Genomic DNA, 6000 nt, shown 5'->3' with positions numbered 1-6000 from the left:
CTGATTTCATCGGACTGATAAAGAATGTGTGAGTTGAAGATTTTAATGATGAAATGATAATGATTTTAATTGATTATATTGTTTCATCATATGCATTGGCATCATTCAGAGTTCAAATAAATATGTTGGATTGAACACTTTGTCAATTATAAAGGAGTCGAATAGGTGCAAGGGGCCTTGTGCCTGAATGTACACTGTTCAAAATGAATAACAGGGTGGATATGAATGGATTCTATTCTGACTTCATGTCGAAAGTTAGAGAATGTCAAATATTTTTAAATACATAAATCTTTCACTGTGGAGATGCATAATGATGTTGACATAAAGAAAAATAAAGAGTCTTATGGGCACTAGTATTCCATGATTAGGGAATAAAGTGGCAGCAAGCAAAGTATATTTCCATTTGTAGTATTTGGGAAGGGGAGCATTCTTGTGAAAATAAAAGCTTTAATGCATGGAAGACCATGCCTCCACCTATGAGAAAATCGCAGGCCATGCATTGAAAGAAAACTCACGACAGCCACTCACCACGCAAGGCAAGAGGGAGGCACTCTAAGCAACAGGGGCATGTGAATGAGGTTATCCACATGAAATGGGAGGGTCTTTGCTTTCAGTTTCATGCCCAAGTGTAAATAGAGGTCAAATCCCATGCACAAGCAGAACTATTCACGCTGCATAAATAGGAGACTCACGCTAATTTGAAGAGGAAGCTCACACATTATAAGGGGCATACCACGAATTTAGCAAGGGATGCAAAAAGAAAGGAACAACTCACAGAGCAGGTCACTGCATGGAGGGAGTTGAATATAGCTCACACAGCAACATCCACATTGTTTAGAGCCTCCAATGCATGGTATGGAGGAGCTCCAAGGCTGAGCGTCCAACATGGCAATGTATTGAGATCATATCCATCACAGTCATGGTGGATTTTAACACAAAGAAAGACACCATTAAATCTACAAACCACAACACAAGATAAAGTGGCTTCAACACGTACAACAAGGTGGAGTTCCCTTGGCGGCATCAGAATGGAGGTCTGCGTGTGCTTTCTGTCCTTTATCCCATATTGAAGGTGTGGAATTAGTCTTATGTCTGTATAAGCACGGAGGCTTGACTTCAAAGACACATATATTATATAATGCTAGGTTTATACGTGTGGAGGGTCCCACAACCTTGCCGCGAGATCAACATAGTTTTGTCTGATTGCAAGATCGAGGGGCTGGCCTTGCATGTTGTCCGATGGTCCGACGATGTCGTATGGTCGTAAATGCAAAAATAAAGGGCTATGATGCTACGATAGTTGTAGCATCGAGGCATAAATTTTGAAGGGCTCTGATGCCGCAAAATTTTCCCAGTCGTGTGGTCGAAGAACTCATGCATGGAGTGGTGCGATGCTATGATGCCTTCGTAGCATCGTAGGATGAATGATGGATCTTTGAGATATTACGAATGGAATCCTAATATGGTAACATGAGGAGTAGATTAAAAGATTAATTGATTTCAAACTGTCATAGGATCATGAAGGAGAAAGGGATGTTATAAATTGAGGATTTAATTAAAATGCTCACCACATGATCAGAGATTAGAAGATGGAAAGCTATGATATTACGATTAATATTGTAGGCTATAAATATTAATTAGTGTTTTTCAAATGATGATGGTCAAATGAAAAATTGACACTTGGCATTGGAGAGATAAGGGGACTAGTAAAATGATTTTAAAAATCAAAATTCAAAAAAATGATTCAACACATGAGATTTTCAACTTTAAAGATTTAAATTATTTTTAAAGTTTATATAGTTTATACTATATAACTTTTTAAAATTTTCAAGTTTTAAAACTCAGTTCATGACATGGAAGCCTGATTTTTAGAATGGTCTCAGGGGGGTGTTTTATCTAAAATGTATAGTGTAATATATCAACAGAACCAAAAAAGAGCGAATTTTCTATTTTTGCAATTAGATTTTCAACAAGCATCAGCTAGTAGCAGCTACAAGAGGTTTTCTGATTTTGGGGGCTTCACAGTGAAATATGCAAATTTAATGTTGAAGATGAAATTGCAACAAGATTTGGCTATGTTGTCCTCATTTTTGACTTCTTCAGCAAAGAAGGGAGATTTGATGGTTTTTAATGCGGTTGGAAGCAATTATGTTTTTGGCAACAACACAAGTTGATTTCATGACAAAAGGTAGAAGTGACATGTTCAGATCATATTTGAAGCTTCAGTACAGTTTGTGATGAATTCGTGATATTTTCTCTATGAGATATTTTGCAGATTATCAAAAGGGGATGTATCATATATTTTGGCATCATTTATGGTTTCTGGTTGTAGGTAGATGAGGAAGTTCAGTTTCAAAAAATTCCAGATTGAAGATTATATCAAAGTCACCTTCTAAATTCTGAAATATCTTCTCTCCTATATATCTCCCTTCTTTGCTCTTTGTAAGGGTTCCAGTTTTTGGATTTTTTTCATTACAGTGTAACTAATTTGTGGTTCCAATCTGGTTGAAATGCTTTCCCATTACTGTGATACCATTTTCTCAGTGTTCTTCTGTTATGAGCATCAATATTGTATTTCTTTTGAAGCATTCATATTTCACAGTCATCCTTTGTGTGTTCTCTGAGTTTTAATATATAGATAATGTATTGGTTTCAAAGAAATTAATGTAAGAGTTTAACCTTCTTAGTCTCATTTTGATTCTCATCTCCTACTTCTGTTACTTGCAATGTTTTGTGTTTAAGAATGAAGAACTTAAATTCATTTGCAGTCTTGAAAGGTTGTATGTCATGATGAATTTGCTGTTGGAACAAAGATCCATGTAAATGCTTGTTCACATTGGCAAGGTTGTAGGTTACACCAGAGGGATTTCATCATAAGTATGAGAGTTGTTATGAAGATTGATGTCTGTTTGCAAGTCAAATAGATGGATCATATGCCTGAATATATGAGTATACTTTAGGTATCCATCTGCATGTTAAGGTTTAGTTGATGCCCAATGGATAAGGCACTGGTCAGTATGAAGGATACATGTCCTTTGTTGTTGCATACCCAAGTTATGCTGAGATATCAAATCTTAATTGAATATCTTTCCCTTTATGTTTAAGAATTAAAAGGTTTCCCCCCACTTGGTTTATTAGTTTCATGTGCTCTGTCATTAGCTATTTCACCCATGAATGCTTGCATAAACATAGAAGATTAAGGGATTTTATCTGTTCTCCAGATTCAGTTGTATGCCTTTACATTGGTACCATATAAAGAATCTAAGGTCCACCCACCTAGGTCTAACAGAGCCTGAAGAAGATGAAGTATTTATCTATATAGATGGCCCAAGACTGCAGTCAAGTGCATCCATGATAAGAATTTTCTAACCTTAGATGCATTGGTCTCGTTTCTTGGTTATTTTCAAAACTGTTAAATCAGGAGCCAACAAAATAAAACAAACAAGAGTACTAGTTGTAGCTGTATAATTCTAGTATTGCTGATTATGTTAAACAAAATGTTCATTAAAACATGTATGAAGTAACATAAATGGATCATTTTCTTGATCCTATTATGACTTGATGTGAATGCATCTGATCATTACCTGGATGATATTATGCATGAGATCTTTACTCAATCACCAAGAGATAATATAATTTGTAAGTACAAATTTCTGCATACTTAGTTTGGTATGAATAAATTTGATTGAATGCAAGGATAATTGCTTGTGTGAATTCAAGACGTGAATGATTAATTTAATTTAGCACAAGTACTATGCAAGTGTGTATATATGCATGTAAATCAAACTGATTTACATACATACATGCACATATACATACAATCATCATAATCAATTATCCTTGAATTTGGCCAAAGCTATTATATATGAACAAGAGATACATGTATAGAAAGAAAAGAAAAGAACATTTACATAGGTACCTCTTCAACCCTTGAAGAAAATCATAGAGCAAGGGCATGGAGATCATAAGGGAACAACAATAAAATCCTAGATCTCCATTGATCTCTGCCAACATTTAGAGTTCTCTGCCCTCGTTCAGAGCTTTCTACATTCTTTCATGTGCAACTCTCCATAATCAATCAAAACAAATGGGAAATTCGTAATGTTGTGTTTTCTTTTCTTTTTTTGTTTATAATCCATAATCCACAATCCACAAGATCTCTCTGTTCACACACACACACACACACACACACACACACACACACACACACACACACACACACACACATGCATAAATGAAAACAACAATGCATTTTCTAAGAGTTTACAATTGTTCAACAAAATTAATGTTTTACAAGAAAATGCATCTGAAGAACTATTAGCTCAGAAGCAAGAACATGGTATTGAAACGGTACAAAAAGTTCTTGACATGAGAGTTCTGCAAGTGAGGGTGTCGAGCAATCTTGAAAACTTGAATGCTGAAATGAAAGCTATCGATGATCAAGTACCTATGCCAAAGTTACAACACACTGTGAAGTTGATTTTAGATAAGGTAGAGTTAGATATTTAGAAGTTTGATAATCAAAATTTAAGGCACTAGAGAAAAGGAGAAGGGGTGGATTTAGAAAGAGAATGAGAAGGAGCAAATTTAGAAAGAGAATGAGAAGGAGCGACTTTAGAAAGAGATTGTACGACAGAAACAACAACTAAACAATATAGAGGATATTATGGGAGCCATTGGATAGAATCTAAGAAAGTGTTGCAGTAGGTAATATGACATTGGAATCACTTGCAAGTGTCTTTGAGAATTTATAGTCCAAATATCAAACTCTTATAAGAGTGTTTCAAGTATTGGCATAGTCTCCCTGCAATGATCCCAAGTATCAAATGCTTACAAGAGTGTTTCAAGGTTGGGAACCACTTCAACATCCTTTGCATGGTTTAGAGGTAATGTCATTATGGCAGAGGATTTTGCAAGGGAATGAGCCTCATGATTATGACATTTATATAGAAGTAGAACTTGCTTCTTCAACTCCTTACACTCAACTCTTTACTGAAGTTATTCTTTAGTTCCTTGCATATGCAATTTTATCACCTTGGAAAACTATATTTGATCCTGCTAGATGGGAATAGCTGATTGTTCATTTTATTGTACCTAATCTGATGATAGTTCTAAAAGAATTTGTAATCAACCCAGCTAATCAACAACTAGATACATTTAACTGGTTATGGCTAGTTTCTTTCTAAAAATATTTGCTATGATATGTTTTTGTAAAATTTCTTGCGAACTCTGCCCATTTTTCCTGGTCTACATTATTTTTGTGGAGATGTTGAGGTAAGTCACTTAGTATAGGTTGAGTGAGTTTTTTTATTTTATTATTATTCTGGAATATATATGTAGCTGGATCAATTTTTATGTTGTGCGGCTAATATGTAATAAGCACCTTAAAAAAGATCTCTAAATATACATGTTCAAAAGGAGATATAAAGAGATACCTATTTAGAAGGAAAATAAACCAACATTTACATACCTTTGAAGAAAATCATAGAGCTAGGGCATGGCAAAGAAATCATAGACCAAGGACACAAAACAACAACAAAATCATAGAGCAAGGGCACAACATGGTAACAAAATTGTAGAGCAAGGGCACATGTGACACCAATATCTCAAAGCAAGGGCACAACATCAAAACATAGAGATCAAAACAGCATGGAAACCAAATCACAGAGCAAGTGCACAACAATGAAATGCAGAGATATATCATAGGAACAAAATGCACCAAACACATGCATAATCAAGAAGCTCATTCCTTTGTAGAAGCGATAACCCAATTAAATATATGTATATATCAACCCAACTAATCAACATCTAGACCCATTTAACTAGTTATGGCTTGTTTCTTTCTAAAAATATTTGCTATGATATGTTCTTGTAAAATTTCTTGCCAACTTCGTCTATTTTGGTAGTCTGCATTATTTTTGTGCAGGATCTTGAGGTGAGTCACTTAGCACAGGTCGAGTGTGTTTTATTGTTGTATTATTTGGATTATGGAATATGTAT

The sequence above is a fragment of the Cupressus sempervirens genome, chromosome 10 (genome assembly GCF_028749045.1).
Source record: "Cupressus sempervirens isolate cs-2001-9-10 chromosome 10, ASM2874904v1, whole genome shotgun sequence".
In the NCBI taxonomy this organism is placed as follows: Eukaryota; Viridiplantae; Streptophyta; class Pinopsida; order Cupressales; family Cupressaceae; genus Cupressus; species Cupressus sempervirens.
Note: the sequence above shows the minus strand (reverse complement) of the source record.